At 42.9% G+C, this 22990-nt stretch overlaps 1 long non-coding RNA gene across 1 annotated transcript; it reads left to right on the top strand.

Moving 5' to 3' along the window:
• Positions 1-19920: 19920 nt before the first annotated feature.
• On the top strand, positions 19921-21639 carry LOC133805047 (uncharacterized). The gene is made up of 4 exons (XR_009878809.1): positions 19921-20326; positions 20445-20537; positions 20711-20941; positions 21574-21639. It is a non-coding gene; the product is annotated as an uncharacterized LOC133805047 (long non-coding RNA).
• Positions 21640-22990: the final 1351 nt, after the last annotated feature.

The following is a 22990-nucleotide window of genomic DNA, read 5'->3' as shown; positions in this document are numbered from 1 at the left end:
ATTTTGTGTGTGACTTTATTAAGTTTAATGCATCATTATGATTTATTGCACGTTATATGACTATTGGATTATTTGAGATGCATGACTATGTGAATCAGTATGCATGTAGAACTGATTGTCTTAAAATGAGCATGATTGTAACTTGGCCATGTTAGGGCATAACTGTGATAATTATACTATGTGAATTGTGCCATGTGAGTGTGATGTTTTACCAGGATGCACGCATCGGGACGGTCCTAGTGAGCCAGTTAGTCTAAAAGTCACAACGGGTTGTTGTACCCGGCTCGGGAGGAGCCCAGGGGTACTTCGGGAATCTTGTAAGTTGAGTTTAGAAAGAGTGATTAGTATTGGTAATTTGGTAACCATTTGTAACTGCTGTGAGTAACAAGTTTTAAGATAGGAAGTGGTAGAATTGAAATGAAAGTGTTAAGACTTAAGTACCCTTGAAGGTTTAGCTTAGAAGGATTAGTAAGGAGGGGTAATTTGGTCTTTTGGCAAGGCAAATAGACATTATGCAGCTGGGATTTAGGGGGGTACGGTTTGGGCATTTGGGTCACTTGTGGCTTTGATAAATTAGAAGAGAAGGAAAAGAAGAGGAGAGAAAGGCTAGGGCAAAGAAGAAGAAAGAAGAAGAGGTGTAGAAAAGGGCTGAAGTGGGAAGCTTAGAAGGAGATCAAGGGAACTTTTAGGGTGGATTCTACTCTTGAGGTAAGGATCTTATGCTTATTTAAGTTTGTTTTCTGTGTTGGTTGAGGAATTTAATGCTTGAGTTAAGATTTTCATGGGTTTTGATTTGGGTTGTTGAATTTGAAATCAAAGGAGTGGATCTTGTGTGTATTGATGTTTTGGATTTGATTCTAGTGTTTATGGGGTGTTAGATTGTTCATATGAGGTTTGGATTTGAGTTTTGGGGTTTAGGTTTTGGTTTGGGATGATTTGGGGAGGTTAAAGCTCGGGGAAAATTGCAGGAAAAACCCAGAATTCTGGGTCTGCGAAGGCGTGCCGCGGCAGGGCTTTTGTGTGCCGCGGCAAGAGAGCTTCTGTCTGATGGGTGCCGCGGCACAAGGATGTGGTGCCGCGGCACAAGGCAATTTTCAGGGTTGCTCTTTTTGGCAATTTTAGGTCTTAGCTCCGGGGGTTCGTGGGATGCCTCCGGGGTGTTGTTTTAAGGTTTTAGAGGTCCCGAGAGTGCGGGATTGGTCCCGGGAAGTGGTTTTGGGTTTGGTTAGTATTAAAAGTGTTTTATGTGTGTTGTGACTAGGATTTCGGAGAGGCTCGTGCTAAAGGACCGTGCTCGTGACCGTGGTACTTTGGAAAGCACGGGATACAGGTAAGAAAACCGTAACACCCGAGTTTAGGGCATGGCCCCACTGTGTGATTGTAGGGCGTGGCCCCGGATTGTATTACGTGCAAATACATAAACTTAAATGAACCATGATGTGTGTGAATGTTTATTTTGAATGCACTATATGTGTTATTATGATGAAACGAGCGGCAGAGGCCGGGTACGGCATAGGCCGGGGCGGCCGTGGGCCGAAAGTAACACAGCACATGGGATGCTTATATTCAGGGTGGGACCCAAGGGATACATGAGTTATCCTCGCGGTGAGAACCGAAACTCCAGGCTTTGGTAAGGCCTTGGGAGCGGCATGGCCGTACTTGTTTATTATGGTGGTTTTCCTATGTATCAGTGAATTATTGCCAGCTATTTACTTTGCATATGTTATGTGTTATTTGGGTTTTCTTGCTGGGCTTCGGCTCACGGGTGCTCCGTGTGGCAGGTAAAAGCAAGGAGTCAGTCAACCGGCCATGAGTATGGAGAGCGTGGGGGCGGCGCGTACATGTTCGGCCTGCCCGACTGCTTTGGTTGGGGGCATTTTGTATATGGCTGTATTTAACCATTCTTTTGATAGCTGATCAAGTGTAAATCTATTTTGAGTTGTAAATATTTTGTAAACCTTATTTTGGGATCCCAGATGTTTTATAATTAACGTTTTTAATGAAACTAAACATTTTCAAAGAGTACAGCCTTAAACTCTGGTCTATTCACACTTTTGGTTTTAGAAACCACTTGAGTCAATTAGATGCACAATTTCTGTTTTAAACTCACTTAGTAACGGCTCTAAGGTAGTAGGGCGTTACAACTTGGTATCAGAGCGAGCCAAGGTTTATTGGTTCTGGAGATCGACCGAACATGTACGCACGCTGCCATTGAAAAGCTCGACTCAGGGTAGTTTGGTATGATCGGTTGATATATTCATGAATATGTGTTTAATGCTTTGTGTGCCTGCCTAAATTATTATGAGCATGATCATTGAAATAACATATGCATGATGCCAGGGCAAGGCCCGTTGTATGCTGCATGATATTTGTATGGCACTTTGGTCGATTGATCTTGGTTGTTGTTGAGATTGAGAGGTGGAAATTGGACCTTGTTATCATGCCTAATGAGCGGTGTCATTGATTGCAGGCATTTAGTTGCAATGCCTCGCCAATCATCGAGACTCCGCGGCATTCAGGCCGAGGATGATAACCAGGGGCAGGACCCTCCACCTGCTCCTCAGAACTGGCAACAGATTTTAGCAGAGATGGAGGCTAGGTTGAAGAAAACAGAGGATGAGCTTAGTCAGTACAGGCAACCAGCTCCTCCACCGGCCACTGTGATACCACCACCGCCTAGTGTGGTACCGGCTCCGGTTCAACCTGTGACTGGGAACAGGTTGGAACCTCTATATGAAAGATTCAGAAAACAACAACCTCCTACCTTTGAGGGGGGAGCAGACCCACTGCAGGCTGAGCAGTGGATGAGTACAATGTCGGTAATCCTGGACTTCATGAGGGTTGAAGGAAGGGATAGGGTTGATTGTGCCAGTTATATGCTTAGACATGATGCACGAATATGGTGGGAGGTGGTGGGGCAGCGAAGGGATACTGCTATTATGACCTGGGAGGAATTCAAGAGCCTTTTCAACGAGAAATATTACAGCGTAGCCGTTCGAGCGGCGAAGGCGGATGAGTTTAACAGTCTGACTCAGGGCAGGTTATCTGTCACTGAGTACGCCTTGGTATTTGATAGATTGGCGAAGTTTGCGCCAGAGCTTGTGCCGACTGATATGGCCAGAAGGGACAGATTTGTACGAGGATTAGGTGCAATGATCGCCCGTGACGTGAGTATTACAATGGCTCCAGAGACTACCTATGCGCAAGTGGTAGACAAGGCCCTCACTGCTGAGAGGGCTGAGGATCAGATCTGGAAGGATAGCGCTGCTAGGCGTGATACCAGGAGGGTAATGCCTTCTTCTTCTGGGCCTAGTCGGGGCAGCGGCCCCAGTGAGCAGAAGAGGAGAGTACCAGACTCATTTACTCCCTATGGTTCCGACAGGAGGGTTCGCGGTTCCGTGGGTGGCCGCCAGGGCGGTAATGACAACTGGAGGAGTTATCCATGGTGTCCTCGATGCAGGCGACGGCATCAGGGCGAGTGCCGGTCCGCCTCTGGAGCGGGTACCGGCATCAGGGCATGTTTTGTTTGTGGAAGCACCAGCCACTTGAAGAAAGATTGCCCGCAGGCTAAGAAGGAGGAGCCTAGGCAGGGTGACAGCCTCGCGCCTGCTAGGGTCTTCACCTTGACTCAGACTGAGGCAGAGGCCAGCCCATCAGTGGTCACAGGTCAGATTTTTAGCGCTGGATCCTTGTTTACTGCATTGATTGATTCTGGTGCTACGCACTCATTTGTTTCTGCTAGAGTGATTGATCAGCTGTGTAGACCTAGTATTTTGTATGCTAGGGGTTTTCAGACTGTATTGCCTACAGGAGAGCTGGTAGTCTCTAGGAGGTGGGTTAGAGCCTTACCAGTAGTGGTAGATGGTAGAGAATTGTTTGTTGACCTGATTGAACTAGATATGGACGATTTTGACATAATACTAGGGATGGATTGGTTGACGCGATATGGAGCAACAATTGATTGTAGGCGACGAATGGTGACCTTTGAACCGGAGGGCGAGGCACCCTTTGTGTTCGTGGGATCGGTGGATGGACCGCGGGTACCTGTGATCTCGGTACTAAAGGCTAGAGACCTGATGCAAGAGGGTTGCATAGGATTCCTAGCAAGTATAGTGGATTCCTCTAAGGTGGCGGCAGTGGGACCGAATGAAACCAGAGTCGTCTGCGAGTTTCCAGACTTGTTTCCAGCAGATCTGCCGGGGTTGCCGCCACAGCGGGAGATCGAGTTCGTCATTGAGTTGGCTCCGGGAGCAGAGCCAGTATCCAAAGCACCTTACAGAATGGCTCCAGCAGAATTAAAGGAATTGAAGATTCAACTGCAGGAACTACTTGATTTGGGGTTTGTCAGACCGAGTTTCTCGCCGTGGGGTGCTCCAGTTTTATTTGTTAAGAAAAAGGATGGATCGCTCAGGATGTGCATCGATTACAGGGAGTTGAATAAGCTGACCATCAAGAACAAATATCCATTGCCTAGGATCGACGATTTATTTGATCAGCTTCAAGGGAGTATAGTGTTTTCGAAGATTGATCTCCGATCAGGCTACTATCAATTGAGGATCAGAGATGAGGACATACCAAAGACTGCATTTCGGACTCGGTATGGGCATTATGAATTTCTGGTTATGTCCTTTGGATTAACCAATGCCCCGGCGGCATTTATGGATTTGATGAACAGAATTTTTAAGGATTACTTGGATAAGTTTGTGATTGTGTTTATTGATGATATCCTAGTATACTCCCAGACAGAGACAGAGCATGAGCATCATCTGCGTCTAGTGTTGCAGCGGTTAAGAGGGCATAAGCTGTATGCCAAGTTTAGTAAGTGCGAGTTCTGGTTATCGCAAGTTTCATTTTTGGGCCATATTATCAGTAAGGATGGGTTGCTGGTCGACCCAAGTAAGACGGAAGCAGTGAGGGTTTGGCCTAGACCCAGCAATGTTCCTGAAGTTAGAAGTTTCCTTGGACTAGCAGGTTACTACCGGCGGTTTGTAGAGGGGTTCTCCAGAATTGCTACTCCGTTGACAGAATTGACAAGGAAGAAGACCAAGTTTGTGTGGACAGATCGATGCGAGAATAGCTTCAAAGAGCTGAAGCGGCGGTTGATTACTGCACCAGTGCTGAGCCTGCCAACAGATAATGAGAAGTTTGTGGTCTACTGTGACGCTTCCAGACAGGGTCTGGGATGCGTGTTGATGCAGGCTGGGAAAGTGATAGCGTACGCATCAAGGCAATTAAAGGAGTACGAGCATAGGTATCCCACGCATGACCTGGAATTAGCTGCAGTGGTATTCGCACTTAAGATTTGGAGACACTATCTGTATGGAGAGAGGTGCGAGATATACACTGATCACAAGAGTCTAAAGTATTTCTTTACCCAGAAGGACTTGAACATGCGCCAGAGACGGTGGCTTGAGCTGGTAAAGGATTACGATTGTGATATCCTATACCATCCTGGGAAGGCTAATGTGGTGGCTGACGCATTGAGCCGAAGGGGCCCAGGACAGTTGTATAGTTCGAGGCAGATATCTGACAGACTAGCAGGAGAGATGACCAGAGCAGGTATAGAGCTAGTGGTTGGGAGGTTAGCCAACATTACTCTTCAGTCAACACTCCTCGAGAGGATTAAGGAAGCACAGGGAAAGGACCCCCAGTTAGTTGAGCGTAGAGAGAACGTCCTATCGGGAGCAGCTAAGGACTTCTCTATTTCTGAGATGGGTTTGTTGAAGTACAAAGGACGGATTTGTGTTCCGATTGATCCAGACATTCGGCGAGAGATTTTGGACGAGTCTCATACCACTCCCTACTCTTTGCACCCAGGTTCTACGAAGATGTACCATGACCTGAAGGTTTTGTATTGGTGGTCAGGCATGAAGAGGGACGTGGTGGACTATGTGGCTAGATGCCTAACCTGTCAGCAGATTAAGGCGGAACACCAGAGGCCAGCAGGATTATTACAGCCTCTTGGGATTCCCGAGTGGAAATGGGAAGATATTGCCATGGACTTTGTGGTAGGATTGCCAAAGACCGTGGGTCAGCATGACTCGGTATGGGTGATTGTGGACAGGTATACCAAGTCCGCCCACTTCTTACCTGTGAAGACGACTTATACTGTGGAGCAGTATGCAGAGCTTTATGTTAAGGAGATCGTTCGACTTCATGGGGCTCCGAGGTCAATAGTATCCGACAGAGACCCCACTTTCACTTCCAAGTTTTGGAAGAGCCTGCAGAAGGCAATGGGCACGCAGCTTCGGTTTAGTACCGCTTATCATCCTCAGACGGATGGACAGTCTGAGAGGACAATTCAAATACTGGAGGACATGTTACGAGCTTGTGTCTTGGATTTTGAGGGATCTTGGAGTAAGTATCTCCCTCTGATTGAGTTTTCGTACAATAACAGTTATCAGGCGACTATCGGAGTGGCTCCGTATGAGATGTTGTATGGTAGAAAATGCAGATCACCGATTCACTGGGATGAGACAGGTGAGAGAAGGTATTTAGGTCCTGAGATGGTTCAGAGGACCAATGAGGCACTTGAGAAAATTAGAGCTCGTATGCTCGCCTCCCAGAGTCGCCAGAAGAGTTATTCAGATCAGAAACGCAGGAGCGTAGAATTTCAGGTTGGTGATCATGTATTCCTCAGGGTTTCACCCCTGAGAGGAGTAAAACGATTTGGCGTTCGGGGCAAGCTGAGTCCCAGGTTTGTTGGCCCATTTGAGGTTCTAGAACGAGTTGGGGAGGTGGCTTATAGGTTAGCAATGCCTCCAGCTTTATCAGGAGTTCATGACGTGTTTCATGTGTCCATGCTCCGGAAGTATGTTTCGGACTCTACTCATGTGTTGAGCTATGAGAACTTGGAGTTGGATCGGGACTTATCATACGAAGAAAAGCCTATTCAGATCCTTGATAGGAAGGACAAGGTCTTGAGGAGCAAGACCATCCCCTTGGTTAAAGTATTGTGGAGAAACAGCAAGGTCGAAGAGGCGACATGGGAACTGGAATCAGATATGCGGGAGCGGCATCCCGAGTTGTTCAGGTAAATTTCGAGGACGAAATTCTCATGAGGAGGGGATAGTTGTAACGACCCAAATTCAGTGTTAAGGCTTAAGGGCCTGGAGTAGTGTGCCTGGAGGGCATGATGGGATTTTGTGTGTGACTTTATTAAGTTTAATGCATCATTATGATTTATTGCACGTTATATGACTATTGGATTATTTGAGATGCATGACTATGTGAATCAGTATGCATGTAGAACTGATTGTCTTAAAATGAGCATGATTGTAACTTGGCCATGTTAGGGCATAACTGTGATAATTATACTATGTGAATTGTGCCATGTGAGTGTGATGTTTTACCAGGATGCACGCATCGGGACGGTCCTAGTGAGCCAGTTAGTCTAAAAGTCACAACGGGTTGTTGTACCCGGCTCGGGAGGAGCCCAGGGGTACTTCGGGAATCTTGTAAGTTGAGTTTAGAAAGAGTGATTAGTATTGGTAATTTGGTAACCATTTGTAACTGCTGTGAGTAACAAGTTTTAAGATAGGAAGTGGTAGAATTGAAATGAAAGTGTTAAGACTTAAGTACCCTTGAAGGTTTAGCTTAGAAGGATTAGTAAGGAGGGGTAATTTGGTCTTTTGGCAAGGCAAATAGACATTATGCAGCTGGGATTTAGGGGGGTACGGTTTGGGCATTTGGGTCACTTGTGGCTTTGATAAATTAGAAGAGAAGGAAAAGAAGAGGAGAGAAAGGCTAGGGCAAAGAAGAAGAAAGAAGAAGAGGTGTAGAAAAGGGCTGAAGTGGGAAGCTTAGAAGGAGATCAAGGGAACTTTTAGGGTGGATTCTACTCTTGAGGTAAGGATCTTATGCTTATTTAAGTTTGTTTTCTGTGTTGGTTGAGGAATTTAATGCTTGAGTTAAGATTTTCATGGGTTTTGATTTGGGTTGTTGAATTTGAAATCAAAGGAGTGGATCTTGTGTGTATTGATGTTTTGGATTTGATTCTAGTGTTTATGGGGTGTTAGATTGTTCATATGAGGTTTGGATTTGAGTTTTGGGGTTTAGGTTTTGGTTTGGGATGATTTGGGGAGGTTAAAGCTCGGGGAAAATTGCAGGAAAAACCCAGAATTCTGGGTCTGCGAAGGCGTGCCGCGGCAGGGCTTTTGTGTGCCGCGGCAAGAGAGCTTCTGTCTGATGGGTGCCGCGGCACAAGGATGTGGTGCCGCGGCACAAGGCAATTTTCAGGGTTGCTCTTTTTGGCAATTTTAGGTCTTAGCTCCGGGGGTTCGTGGGATGCCTCCGGGGTGTTGTTTTAAGGTTTTAGAGGTCCCGAGAGTGCGGGATTGGTCCCGGGAAGTGGTTTTGGGTTTGGTTAGTATTAAAAGTGTTTTATGTGTGTTGTGACTAGGATTTCGGAGAGGCTCGTGCTAAAGGACCGTGCTCGTGACCGTGGTACTTTGGAAAGCACGGGATACAGGTAAGAAAACCGTAACACCCGAGTTTAGGGCATGGCCCCACTGTGTGATTGTAGGGCGTGGCCCCGGATTGTATTACGTGCAAATACATAAACTTAAATGAACCATGATGTGTGTGAATGTTTATTTTGAATGCACTATATGTGTTATTATGATGAAACGAGCGGCAGAGGCCGGGTACGGCATAGGCCGGGGCGGCCGTGGGCCGAAAGTAACACAGCACATGGGATGCTTATATTCAGGGTGGGACCCAAGGGATACATGAGTTATCCTCGCGGTGAGAACCGAAACTCCAGGCTTTGGTAAGGCCTTGGGAGCGGCATGGCCGTACTTGTTTATTATGGTGGTTTTCCTATGTATCAGTGAATTATTGCCAGCTATTTACTTTGCATATGTTATGTGTTATTTGGGTTTTCTTGCTGGGCTTCGGCTCACGGGTGCTCCGTGTGGCAGGTAAAAGCAAGGAGTCAGTCAACCGGCCATGAGTATGGAGAGCGTGGGGGCGGCGCGTACATGTTCGGCCTGCCCGACTGCTTTGGTTGGGGGCATTTTGTATATGGCTGTATTTAACCATTCTTTTGATAGCTGATCAAGTGTAAATCTATTTTGAGTTGTAAATATTTTGTAAACCTTATTTTGGGATCCCAGATGTTTTATAATTAACGTTTTTAATGAAACTAAACATTTTCAAAGAGTACAGCCTTAAACTCTGGTCTATTCACACTTTTGGTTTTAGAAACCACTTGAGTCAATTAGATGCACAATTTCTGTTTTAAACTCACTTAGTAACGGCTCTAAGGTAGTAGGGCGTTACAACAGCTATGCAATATACTAGAATTACCTCGAGCTAGATATCTCCTCCAAGCTCGTGCTTTGACAACTATTTAATATTATGAGCTCGCGCTTCACAACCTTTGCATCCTTAGTTCTGGATAAAATCAGGACGCCTTACACCATGTATGACCACTATGAATCTCTAGTTGTCCACGTGGATAATAAGCATGTATCATTCTCCTTTGCTATTTCTCCGTATATTTATCTGCCAGTTGTACCCGAGCCAAGTGCATGGACTCGTGCTAAAATTAGGGTACACTAGGTACCTATCTGGATCTTCTACTCCTATGCTCATTAATTCTTTCCAAAAGGAGTTGAGTTTCTTTATAGCTCTGGGTTCTTTCTAGTTCAGAATGGCTTGAATCATATCATTGACATTAATAACTTTGTTGAATAGCCTACTTAGTGAGTCTGAATATGGGAAAATTATCCCAAGAAACATCACACGCTAAGCCACAAAGTTTGGCCTCACTACGCCTATGGGCCTCGCTAATATAAGGGACCCCAATATAAGGGCATCGTGCACAAGGTACCCCCGCTTAGGTGCCTCTGAGGAATCATGAACCTTGCACCGAGCGCACATGGCTCCCCCCACCAAGCCTCGCTAGGCGAGGCGTGCACAAGGGCCTCGCATAGCGAGGCCAGATACACTTGTCTACCTTGATGCCAAGACGTTCCCAAGCCTCTCCCACAAGTCCCCATGAAGGAGTGTCAAGAATGGCACAATGCACCTTTTACTAAATGCCTTCCTATGCGAGGCCAGGACCACAAGGAACCCCCTCCTAGGTGTTGTTGCCTAAGGCCACTCGCTTAACTCGGCGTGAAAGAGGGCCTCACGACATCTACAGGAACCTAGGGCCGCCTGCATGACTCTGCATGAAGGAGGACCTCACATAGCGTGGCTCGACATCCTTAAGCATCTAGAGGCGCAGCTTGCGCATGGCCCGATGTGCTTGGTTGTCCAAATGCCAAGTTGTTGAGAAGTGTCGAGACCCTAAGATGTCGAGAAGATTTGAGTTTGCTAAGTTCCATCTCCAGGTGCCTAGGGCTGCCCGCATGACTCGGGAGAGGAGGGCCTCGCATAGCGAGGCTAGGCATCCTTAAGTGCTTAGGCATCCTTAAGCTCCTAAGGGCGTGACCCACGCATGGCTCGATGTGGTTGAATGCCCAAACGTCGAGTTGCCGAGAAGTATTGATATCCCAATACATTGAGAAGAGCTAAGTTCACGAGGTGCCATGTCTCACCTTTGTTCCTCCGCTCCAAATGCATTGTCTCGTCATATGCACCTCGTGCCTCATTGAAGAGGCCCTACTTCCCTTCCTAAAGTAGGTGCCACCAGCAAGGCACCCCCACACCTCGGCTTCTCACAACATGTAAAGTCTGAAACCTTCTAAATATGAGTACGAGGAACACTAGGAAAAACCCAAAAATCATTTGGTCTCAAACTAGAATTGATAAAGAGGGCTGAGTATGTCATTCATGATAAATCACAAGCTTTCCTACAATTAGCAAAATATAAAAGAAACTTGGAGAAAAGGTGTATCTTGGAAATGTGAACAACCATCAAGTACAAGGCACGTGTATGGGTATGGGATGTATGACCCTGTGGAGGACAGAGACGTGTCCCTGACATTCTCATAAGGCAAGTAGTGGTTGTATGAATTAGTACAAAGAGTGTAAGCACTACCAGCATTCCTCTGACCATGTAGCAGGTTTGACACCACACTCTTCGGCACCACTACAATATGTGCCACTACCTTGACAGTGTATCTATGTACTTTCTTGTCCCTCGGAATCACTACATCCCAGAAGCCATCAAAGTTCTCCTATAAATAGATCCTCACCCCTCACACAAAAGGGTTGAAAAATATATTGTATACTCAGGCTATTAAGAAATATATGAGTTCTTGCTCCATTGTTGTTCTGTATTTTTCTTCTTAAATTTCTTTCTAAGTTCCTTCTAAGTTATTTTCTTACAAAGCTTTGAGTTTTCTGATCTAACATCGTTGATGAGTTCTTACCGCCAACAACGAGCAGTTGTATTTTTCATCTCCTTCTATCTTTCTGACCTCTCTGGTTTCCTTAAAGACAGTCTCCCTAGAGGTTATCATTCTGGGTGGCATGACTAGATATCTACACACAAAATTCTAAGCGTCAAAACAACATAGCAAAAACATCAAACAAGAACATACTGACAACACGATGAGTTGAGTTATTTCCAGCCTTCCGTATGTATATTGTGAGAATCTTGAGAGCTATCATGAACGACTGTCTTTGATACCACATTGTAGCGCCCTAATTTGACTAGTTATTAATATTGACAAATATTTAAATAAGTGATATAAACCATGCTTTGGACTTATGGCATTCCAAGATAAACTTTATTGAAAACATTCATAGTAATCAGATATGAGTTTAAAACAAAATAAGGGGTTGCATGAAATATAAAAATTGTCTTATAATTGAAGGACATAACTTAAACCAAAACATAAACATAAAATATTTATGGTGTTCTTTGTTCGTTTCCCCGTCCATGAAGCCCCTCACAAGATACATACTTCTCTCTGGAACATTCTGAGCTCATCATGCCACCAATCAAACTCATTTCTTACCTGCGGGGGGAAAAGTAAGCTCAACAAGGAAGTAGAACAACAACATAGCATTAACACAATCTCATAACACATCGCAACATAAAAGACCACCTCAGCCATAAATTCATAAATATATAACCAAGCATAAATTGGATAGAAGCTGGGAGGAATAAACTGTACTCAGAGACCACCTCAGCCATTGTTTTGGGGCAACCACGGCAAAATATTTTATCTTCCCAAATAGTTGTACCTGAAAACATTAGGATTCACACAGGCATACATAAACTTAAGAACATTGTCTATCTTCTTTACCTTGGTGTGAGAGTCTTTGAGAAAAAAGTGGCGCGGACCCGCTCTAAGTCAACACCCTAGAAACATAATTGTAACCTTCTTAGAAATACCATCATTAAAATATACAGACTTTAAGGTCTATTCCTAAAGAAAACTAGTATGTGCTTACTTATGCCACACGCATAACCCAAATGCATGGGCCATGCATCACGTAACCTCTTCACATAATAATGTAATTTTCCCAATCCTTAAAATAACACACAAATTCCAACAACCAATACATATTTCAAAATCCTAGCATGATTCTAATAAAGCAAGTTCTAAAAATAATACCCCATTTATATAATGGTTGAAACTTCAAGTCCTTCTCTCCACCTTTTGATGTTTGAAAACCCTAAGAACCATTATCATGTCTTATAGATAACCACATAGATTAAAGAATACTTAAGACTAAGATGAAAAGTATTAACATCTATAAACCTTGACCCTTCCTTTTTTTTTTTTCTTTTATCTTCTTTCTCTTTCTTTCTTTCTTTTTCTTTCTCTTTTTTGAACCACCACTCTTCTCTTGCTCTCTTCTCTTTTCATCTCTTCTCTTCATGTGTTCAGCCTACGACTTCCACCACCTCTATTTATAGGCTCTTAAACCACCACCCACATCTCCATCAAATCTCCTCATAAAGCCTAATTGATCCTAATCTCTTAATCAATATTCAATCACACGATTTCCTCTCCATAAAAATAATTCCATAATCTCCTCTCAATCTTGAACCTAGACATAATTCTTACTAGGTTCTTCCATCAAACCCTAATTCCTTTGATAAACTTCCACGATTTCCCCTAGGATTTTAATCTCAATAAATTTTGAAAATCAAGCATCTAGTCCCAATCTTAACCATGTTCATCTTTATGAAATCTCATTCAATCAATCAAGCCTAATCACCATTAATTTAAAAAATCATAGATTAAGTGAGAAAACAGTTATACCCAATTTTGGTATAGCCACATGGCAGCCCACATAGCTGATGATGTGTCAAAATAAGTTGTGAAGTGGTGAGACACCGCAATCACTGTCGCTCACCAAGAGAGTAACCCTCAAGAAATGGACTTCATCAACAAGAATATACTTCTCCAATTTCACGAGTCAATCGACCCTCATCCATCTAGGCCTTGTCTCAATTGACACTAGGTCATTGTCAATCACAAGGACAAGGGGCTCCTCGCCAGTCTCCCATCGCCAACTGCCCTAGCCAGTCGCTGGTGGCCTTCGTCGCTCGCTGGTAGCCCTCACTGCACACTGGTGGCCCCGCTGCCCGAGCCTTTGTCAGTACTGGAATGTGCACACAACCTCTTCAAGCAAAGGACACGCTGGATTGCAATTTTTGGAGAGACAAAAACCTAGCCTTCATCTAGTCTCTAAAATTAGTCAGAATGGGAAACAACTTGCCACCATCAACTCTTCCATCTCCACGACTATAAATACTACAAATTTAAATGTAAAAGGGGTTGGTCATTATGTCAGTAACTATTCATCTTCTAAAGAGCTCTTACTATCCATTGTTGTAACTACCTAAATAACATAATCAAACCTAGTGTAATTGTTCTTGCTGGATCTAAGTTCATCATAAATAGTACTAACTAAAGTGGACGTAGGTCATCTTTTTGGGGCCAAACCACTATAAACACTTGTCGCTTTCATTTACTGCATCATTTATTTTGGTCTCTTTGGTTTACTATTCCCAACAAAGATTCCACTTAGGATATTACACACAAACAAACTCTTCATTTATTACCCCGCATAAGTTGATGAAAAAACCATTCAACATTTTGGTGTTTTCATTGAGAGTGTGAATCCAGGGATGGAATCTGTAACGTCCCAAATTTGCTAATAAGGCTTAATGCCTTGATTAGCATGCCGGGAGGGCAATAATTGATTTCATTATGTTATTATGTGGATAATTGTGATATATGCGTATCAGTATGTGATTACTTGGATTAAATTATTATATGACTAGAAATGCATGTGTAGGTGAATTAAACATGCATGTGGGCCTGTTCTTATTAATAAGGGCATATTTGTAATTTTGGTCCGTTGAGGGCTTAAATGTAAATTATGTGTGTTATGACTAAGACCATAGTATTGTGGAGATATATTTGAGATGTGTGGTCCAAGACAGTTCTAGGGAGCGAAATAACAAAATAGTAACAACGTGGTTGAATACCCAGCTCGGGGTGAGCCTAAGGGTATTTTGGGAATGTAGTACGTATTTGGGATTACTGGGTAACAGGTAGTGATTTAGCGATTATTTTTGTAGCGACCCAAATTTGCTAATAAGGCTTAAGGGCCTTGATTAGTGTGCGGGAGGGCATAAATGGGATTAGAGTGAATACTATTGACTAAAATGTGTGAAAATGTGATTGATGATGATTATATGATAATTAATGATATTACGTGATAATATGAAATATTTATGTGATGTATGTGAGAACCACATTATTATGTGGCCAGGTTCATAGAGCGCAACTCGAGACGATCCTAGGGTCAGATAGCGGGAAAAGTCACAACGAGACTTAAGATATGACTTTGGACAAGTCAGGGGTATTTTAGGTATCAGGTAGCTATTTGGACTATCGGGTTATGAAAATAAATATATGGAGATATATTTGAGGTTAGGATGTCTAGGTGGGAATATTGGGGGATTTTACCGTTTTGGCCTAGGGGACAGTTCCGGCACCCCGAGCCTTGGGATTAACTTAATGAGTGGGACAAAAGCTAGGAAGCCTTTAGGAAAAAGATAAACCGACCTTTTTTTCTTCCTTCAGTTTAGTCTTCTCTCTCAAGGAACATTCAAGAGATACTCAAGAGGGAAAAACAGGGGAAAATTCTTGAGAAGTTGGAGCTGTAGATTGCTGGGAACTCAGAGGAATTCAGGGGTAAACTTGAGGCTTAGCTCAGTGAATAATCCAGGACTAAATCAGGGCTAAGGTAAGCACTTAATTTCCTTTTCTGTGATTAGAACTTCTGGATTTTCTTGTTGGGTTATTGAGGAGGCTGTGGTTTTATATTTGAAGGAAGAATTGAGGAGGAAACTTGGGGATTTTGCTAGGTTTTGGCTTGGTGAAGTGGTTCAGCAGAAGAGGTAAGTTTCAACCCATGATTTAAAGGTTTTAATTTGGATTTGAATGGCTGGTTTAGGTGTTGATAGCTTTTGAGTTTCAGAAATTTGAAAGAGGAGATTAGTGTATGCTAGCCTGAGTTTTCTGTGGAATTATGTGGTTTAAGTCATGCCAAAGGAGTTGGGATTAATTGGTTATGAGTTGGGGAGCTTTGGGATGGTTTAAGGTGAGGTTTTAAGCTTTAAAATGGTGGGTTTTCTGGGTTCGAAAGGAAGGGCCGCGGCTATGTTCTAGAGCGCTGCGGCCCTAGGATGAAGATGAGCCATGGGGGCTCGACCAAAGGTGAGCGCCGCAGCGCCCAAGGCAAGGGCCGCGGTGCGTGTCCTCTTTCAGGGGTGGTTCTTGGCTCTGTTTAAGGCTAGGGCCGCGGCTAAGCTTCAAGGGCCGCAACCCTCGGTTGTGCACATGAACTTTTGAGGGTTTTAGGCATGGGAATGTGGTCTAGTATGCTCGGGATTGATTTCACCACCGTGCTTGGTGGAATTCGGATTCCCGGGAGTTAGTTTTGTAACCGGAAACCTATATTCGAGTATTAATGGAACCCTATACTTTGGTTGTGACTAGGTGATAAAGGCTTAGGCTCGGGATCAGATCGTGCTTGAGGGGCGATGCTCATAATCAATAACCATACAGACTAAAGGTAAGAAAACTGCACCTGGTTGAATATACGTGACGGGACTAAGGGCTCCCTATTGTAATTGCTTGAAATGATGGTATTATGCCTTGCAGGCTATTTAGTGAACCAGCGGCCTAAGGGTGCCGAGGGTTACACTAGCGCACAGGGCGCGGCTCGGCCACTGGTAGCCGAGGATAGCTTATTATGCACTGAGCTCGGTTTAAGCGGGTCGGAGTTAGTGGGTTAAACAGAGGGTGCGACCTAAGTCGTCAGCCCTGAATACTATGTGATATGAGTGATATAAATGATTGATTGCATCCTGAATCTGAGTATATGTGCTGAATGTCTATTGTGAGTTATTTGATGTGAGTTCATGCTTGATGAATGAACTGTCTAGTATCATTGATTGTGTTGTATATGATGTTTTCTTGCTGGGCCTTGGATCATGGGTGCTACGTGGTGCAGGTAAAGGCAAGGGTAAGCTCGATCAGCCCTGATTGGAGAGCTCTGCAGGGTGAATGTACATGGCAGGCCGCTCAGCCGCCACGGTTGAGGAGATTATAGGGACAAGAGGACCAGAACCTTGTATTTTGCCTTAGTATGGCTAATGTTTACTTTTAACTGTTGAGTTTTGCAAACCAGCTTTTAAACACTGATCTTTTGAGGATCCCTTCTGTATACTGTTTATAATTTATAAAATGTATCTTTTGAGGCCAAAATGTCTTTTAACCCTAGAACACTGAAGCTAGTGACATGTTTTTAAATTAATGACTTGATTAGCATGTCTTGCACTTTCTAAGTACATAGTGTAGCGGTCATGGCTATCCAGGGCGCTACAATTTGGGTATGTCGGGATTAAATGGAGATTTATAGGACTATTTGAGGAATTAGCGGGAATGTGGCAAATGACGGATTGCCCTTGGAGGCATTAAGTGGCCTTGGAGGCATTAAGTGGCTAAGGGTTAACTTAGGGGGGCATTTAAGACATTTTGCACCTAAGGATAGACTTAGACTTGGGTTAGGATTCTAGAGCTAACAAGAAAAACAACTCCTTTTAAGCATTTCTCTCTCTCTCTCTCTCGATGCTCGCTCTCTCTCACTAGGCTTGGAACTTTGGTGAAATCCTTAGAGAAATTGTCTCATAATTGAGGAGGCTTGAAGCTTGGAGTGATTGGGTTTAGCTCAGGGTTGAATTCCCAAATTAAAGTAAGGATTTTGGTGGTGAATTGTTAAGTTTTTCTGCTGTGATTTAGAGGCTTTGTTTAGGTTCAAACATTAGGTTTGATTTTTGATTTTGGTAAGGCTAAGGGTTAGTTTCTGGGGTGCTTATACCAGTTATGTTGCTTTGATATGAACTTTAGACTGAATTTGGGGTTTAAGCTTTGCTTTGGGTAGATTTTAGTGAGTTTGGCTCGTAAAAATGCATAAAGATTTATGGGTTTTGGGCTTGAGCCGCGACTCTGCTCTTCAAGCATCGCGGCTTGTGTGTGCGAGGAGGCTGGGAGCCTTTGAAATTTTTCCCAGGCGTCGCGGTGCAAGTAGGGCATGTCGTGACCCGTGTCCCTCAGAATAGAGCCCCAAGGCTCTCTAAATTGTAGTGCGCCAAGGCTCAAATTAAGGGAAATGGCCAGTTTAGGGTTTTAAGCTTGGGAACCCAAATTTAGGGGCTCGGGAAGGGTTCTACTGCCCGGTTTAGTAGAATTCGAGGTCCCAGAAGCTAGAATATTATTCCGATGTTCTTATTTGGTTTAGGGGTTGATGGATTATTATTATTGCGTTGTGACTAGGTTTTACCGCCAAGGCTCAGGTTTAGGGGATGGTGCTCGGGATCGCATTAGTCAGTTAGCTCGGGACACAAGTAAGAGAACTATTAGTGCTCGTAGAGCACGGCATGGCCCGAGTATTTGTGTTTAATGTTGTGTATGAATATTTGTAGTTGTTATGCTATGTTTGCATGATTATGACCGATCATCGGAGGCCGGGATCGACGAAGGCCGAGAACAACGATAAGCATGATGAATACAGGTCAAATGACAACAAGCATGCTAAATCCAGGCTGCCATGGCATGTCCATCTAGAGTGTTGTGCTCACTCGTTTTGTGATGACTTCGAACCCAGTGCCTGGTAAAGCACCTGGGTTGGCATAGGGCATTATGTGAATAGTTTGTTATCTATTTAAGGTTGTGTATTTATTTGATTGAATTGTCATATGCTATGTGTGGAGTTTTTTTGTTGGGCCTTGGCGCACGGGTGCTCTATGGTGTAGGTAAGAGCAAAGGAAAGGCCGACCAAGCATGAGTTAGAGGGCATGGAGCGACACGTACATGTTTGGCCTACCCAGCCACCACGACTGGGATTATTTGAGGGACATGTTATAAACATTTGGTTTTGTTGCTTAGGTCGATTGTACTCTAACTATTAAGTTGTAAATATATTTTGAAATAGTATTTTGGGATCCCAATGTATCACTTTTATAACTTTAATGAATGTCGAATCCTTTTATACTTAATTTTCATTAAATGAGTTTATCCGATTTAATCACACTTTTCAATCTAAAACCTCGATTAGCGAGCTAATGGCACATTTTAAAATCACATGGTACCGAATCTAGGGTAGTAGGGTGTTACAACTTGGAATCAAACCGTGCCAAGGTTTATGGTTCCTGGAGATTGATTTAACATGTACGCTCACTGCCAGGGAGAAGCTTCATTCAGGGTTGGTCGGTATTAAGTGAATTATATGTTTAATTGCTTGTTTGAGTTGCCCTGTTTGCTTAAATAATATAGACAAAGCATGATGAATATATATATATGTGTGTATATATGATGTCAGGGCATGGCCCCTCTGATTGTTATATGTTTATGTGATGCATGCATTATGTTGGCTTGATGTTGTATTTGACTGATTGGACTGGAAGGTGGTTTTTGGATGTTGTTATCGTGCCCGATGTATGGTGTCATTGATTGCAGGCATATTGAAGTTATGCCTCAGCGATCGATTAGACTTCGCGACAATATGGCCGAAGATGACAACCATGATCAGGACCCTCCACCTGCCCCACCGAACTGGCAATAAATGTTTGCCGAAATGCAAGCTATACTTCAATAAACTGATGATGAACTCCAAGAATTGAGGCAGCATGCTCCTCCTCAGGATGTTCCACAGGGTGTGGTGCTAGTGGTAGCCCAGTCTGTGATGGAGAACAGGTGGGAGCCTTTGTATGAAAGGGTCAGAAAGCAACACTCTCCCACCTTTGATGGCAGCCCAGACCCACTGTGGGCAGAGAAGTGGATGAATGTGGCTTCTTCTATCCTGGATTTCATGAGGTTGGAAGGTAACGAGAGGGTTATATGTTGAGGTTAGATGGCCGCCTTTGGTGGGAAGTTGTGTCCCAGACGAGGGATGTGACTATTATGACCTGGGATGAATTCAGAGATGTCTTCAATGAGAAGTATTACAGTGTTGTAGTCTGAGCTGAAATGGTTGATGAATTCATTAATCTGACTCAGAACATAATGACCGTTACAGAATATGCTCTGAAGTTTGAACGGTTGGCGAAGTTCGCACCAGATTTGGTGCCTATTGATATGTCATGGAAGGATTGCTTTGTACGGGGACTGAATGTGATGATAGCTTGTGATGTTAAGATAACATTAGATTCGAGGACCACCACTTATGCTCAGATAGTAGCACTACAACAAAAGCCCATTTCCATAACACAAATATTTAACACTTTTAAAAAAGTATTTTAATAGGTAAATAAGTGTATAGGTGTAGGTGAGACTTAATCTTTTGGCGCCTAATTTTTCCCAAGCCCCCCCAAAAATTTCACACGATCCCAATTGAATATAATCAAATTTTATTTATAAAATAAGTAAATAAAAAAAATATAATCCCCAAATCTCTTTCTCTCTCCCTCCATAACTGATCATCTCCCTTTCTCCCTTTCTCCTTGTCTCTTTCGTTTGCTCTCTGCCAACCCCGAACGGATACCCACCAATTGTCACCGCTATTCAAGCACCGGACCAGGAAGACCAGACACCACCGAAACTCCATCCCCGCGAGCCTTCTTCGTCGTTCTTCCCTGCGAGCAGAAGCCTCCAAGTTCGTATGCCGCCGCCGTGGGTTCAAGGCCAATTTCTTCCTTGCGAGCAGAAGCCTCCAAGATGAACAAAGCCCAACCAAGGATCGAGCTTTTAAGTGATAGGAGGAGATGAAATGAGCTCACTGGCGTCCATGGGTTTTCGAGGTTATTTGACCTTGATTCGCCATCCACGATGAACGGAGAGCCTCCCCAACATGATGAACGACGTCCATGGCAAGAGCACTCGTGCCTCCATTTATCTTTGTGAGATATATATTTGTATATAATTCATTTTAGAGAAAAGTGATAACTTTCTGTGTGTGTGTGTGTGTGTGTGTGTGTGTGTGTGTGTTTCTTTTTTATTAATGGTTCTTTGTTGCAGTTCCACCAGTACCAGGTTGTGGGAAGGGCTCTCCCTACCTAGTGGGATGAAGCTTTGGGCCACCAATGAGGTCGGCGCCAAGTCCAAATTCTGGTAAGCCAAGGTTTTGATTGTGAATTTTAGAGCTTTTAGCTTTGTTATTGGATTTAGGGGATTCTAGACATGTTTTTTTAATTTGGGTTATCGATTTTTTTTGTTTTTGTTTCTGTTGATTGATTTTTGATATGAGCTTTTATGTGTTTTGATTTCATAACTTCTTTCTGTAGGGACATTGTCATCCAAAAATCATGAAAGCATTACAAGAATAGGCAGAAAGGCTCACCCTTAGCTCTCGAGCATTCCATAATGATAAATTTCCAATATTTGCTGAGCATCTAACAGAAATGTTCGGATATGACATGGTGCTTCCTATGAACACTGGTGCTGAAGGTGTAGAAACAGCTCTGAAGTTGGCCAGGAAATGGGGTTACGAGAAGAAGAAAATTCTGAAAGATAAGGTAAAGACCAGGGAGATTATATTTAACACATACAAGGTCATCTCTCTATGTCTTAGTTATTTTAATTGCTGCTTAAACTGAAGAGATTTACAAATTGAGGCACTAAGTTCAGCTCAAAATATTTACTGGCCTTTGTAAGCAATGATTGGGTTAAGCTATTATTTCAATGCCCTTGCTAATGTATTTTTCAAGGATAAGAAGAATGCTTTGTAACTGCTGCTCATCTTAGCTGTTGTGTGGACCATAGTTTTCACTTTGCATTGTTCTTTTCTTAAACTCGTTTAGTTATGGATTTTTCTGTTTTCTGCTCATTACAAACAATCGGCATTCAAACTTGAATATGCTAATTGAAGAATATTGAAGAAAAACTATCCGTTGCTGGTCTGAAGAACCTTCTAGTTTTTGTTTAGATATTATCTTACAGATCCTTATCATGTTAGCATTCAGATATTGTGTTCTCATCCTATCTGCATTTATGTAACTGATAAGAATTTTATATGGTTATGCCTAAACCTATCCTTCTAGTTTGCTTACGCAACATTCTGGGGACAAACTAAAATTTTGTTTCTGATTCATACCTTTTTTCCTTTTTCATGAGAAAATTTCTCTTATTCACACTGACCATTGTGTAGGCTATCATCGTATCATGCTGCAGATGCTTCCATGGTCGTACGTTAGGCATCATCTCAATGAGCTGTACTGAAGCAGGTTTGATCCAAGTTTTCTTGAGGCATTTTCAAGTTTCAACCCCAAGTGACGCACAAACTAAACCCCTATTTCTTCAGTGGCTTTGTCTCTGTCTGGGAAAGCTATGGGAAGATTTTCATGAGGCTAAAATAATGGGTTTATGTGAGACGCTCTAGCTATATATGCTCCTCAACCAGAGGTTCAGCTTTCATATATCAATTATTATACTTTTGTTTATATATATATAAAGATGGGAGTATTTATATTTCTACATATAAATTAATCTTAATACTTGTGTCCTATTTTCAGGTTAGGGCTTCTGTTGTTTTTGCATTGGGTACCCTTCTTGATGTGGGCTCTAACTTGTGTAGAGATGGTGTTGCAGGAGATGAAGAATGTGATAATGATGAAAAAATTAGAGCAGAAATTAGTATTATTAAAAGCCTATTAAGCATAGCTTCAGATGGAAGTCCATTAGTCAGAGCAGAGGTTGCTGTTGGTATGTAGTTTATCATCAAAAATTGCCTATTCATTTGTTGACTTGTTTAGTTCTAAGAAGTCGTTTGCACTAGGTGACTAGGCATTATATTGGCAGCTTGTTCATACTCTTGAGGCTGCTCAAACAAACCTGCTCCTCCTGGGGCAGTATTGTAATTTGTTAACTGAGCTAATGAAGTTCGATTTCTTTTCCATCCTGGGAGCTCTAGGGAGATTTTCCTTTGGTCACAAAAATCATCTCAAGTCAATTGCTGCAGCATATTGGAAGAATACTGGGTCTCCTTTGAGTTCCCTGCCTTCTTTGGCTCATATAAAAAGTCCAAGTAGTGTTGTTCCATCTCAGATTGGTCTAATATCTTCCTCAATCTACTGTCTATAATTAGAGTTGTGGGCACTTTTCAAAGCCACTTCTCACAGTGGCAGATGATAGTGAAGAAATATTAGCTTAAAGAGAGGAAAGAGAAAAGTTTTCCTTGGAGCACATAGCAAAATGCTAGCATTCTTGTGGGTTATTATTTTATTGTTTGATGTTCTATAATTTAATATTTTTCTTGAATATATATTGATTTATCTGGGGTTGTAATGTTTTTGTTTTGTTGTTTTCTGTGTTGTTGGTCAGCTGTAAGCAAGCCTAATACTCAAATTGCTCGGTGGGATACAAGATTTGAGACGGGTACAAAGACAATCTTGCTGCAACCATTCTCGCCTATTGTAATTGCTGCAGAAGAGAATGAGCGAATCGGGTATGTTGATCTAGCACATTTCATTTAAAAAAATAAGGATTGGAAGATTAAATTCAAGTTTAATGATATTTTCCTTTGAGGATTAAAAGATTTAATTCATTTTTAATGTATTAATTTAATG

Source organism: Humulus lupulus, chromosome X (assembly GCF_963169125.1).
Source record: "Humulus lupulus chromosome X, drHumLupu1.1, whole genome shotgun sequence".
In the NCBI taxonomy this organism is placed as follows: Eukaryota; Viridiplantae; Streptophyta; class Magnoliopsida; order Rosales; family Cannabaceae; genus Humulus; species Humulus lupulus.
This window is presented reverse-complemented; position numbering and strand designations above follow the sequence as displayed.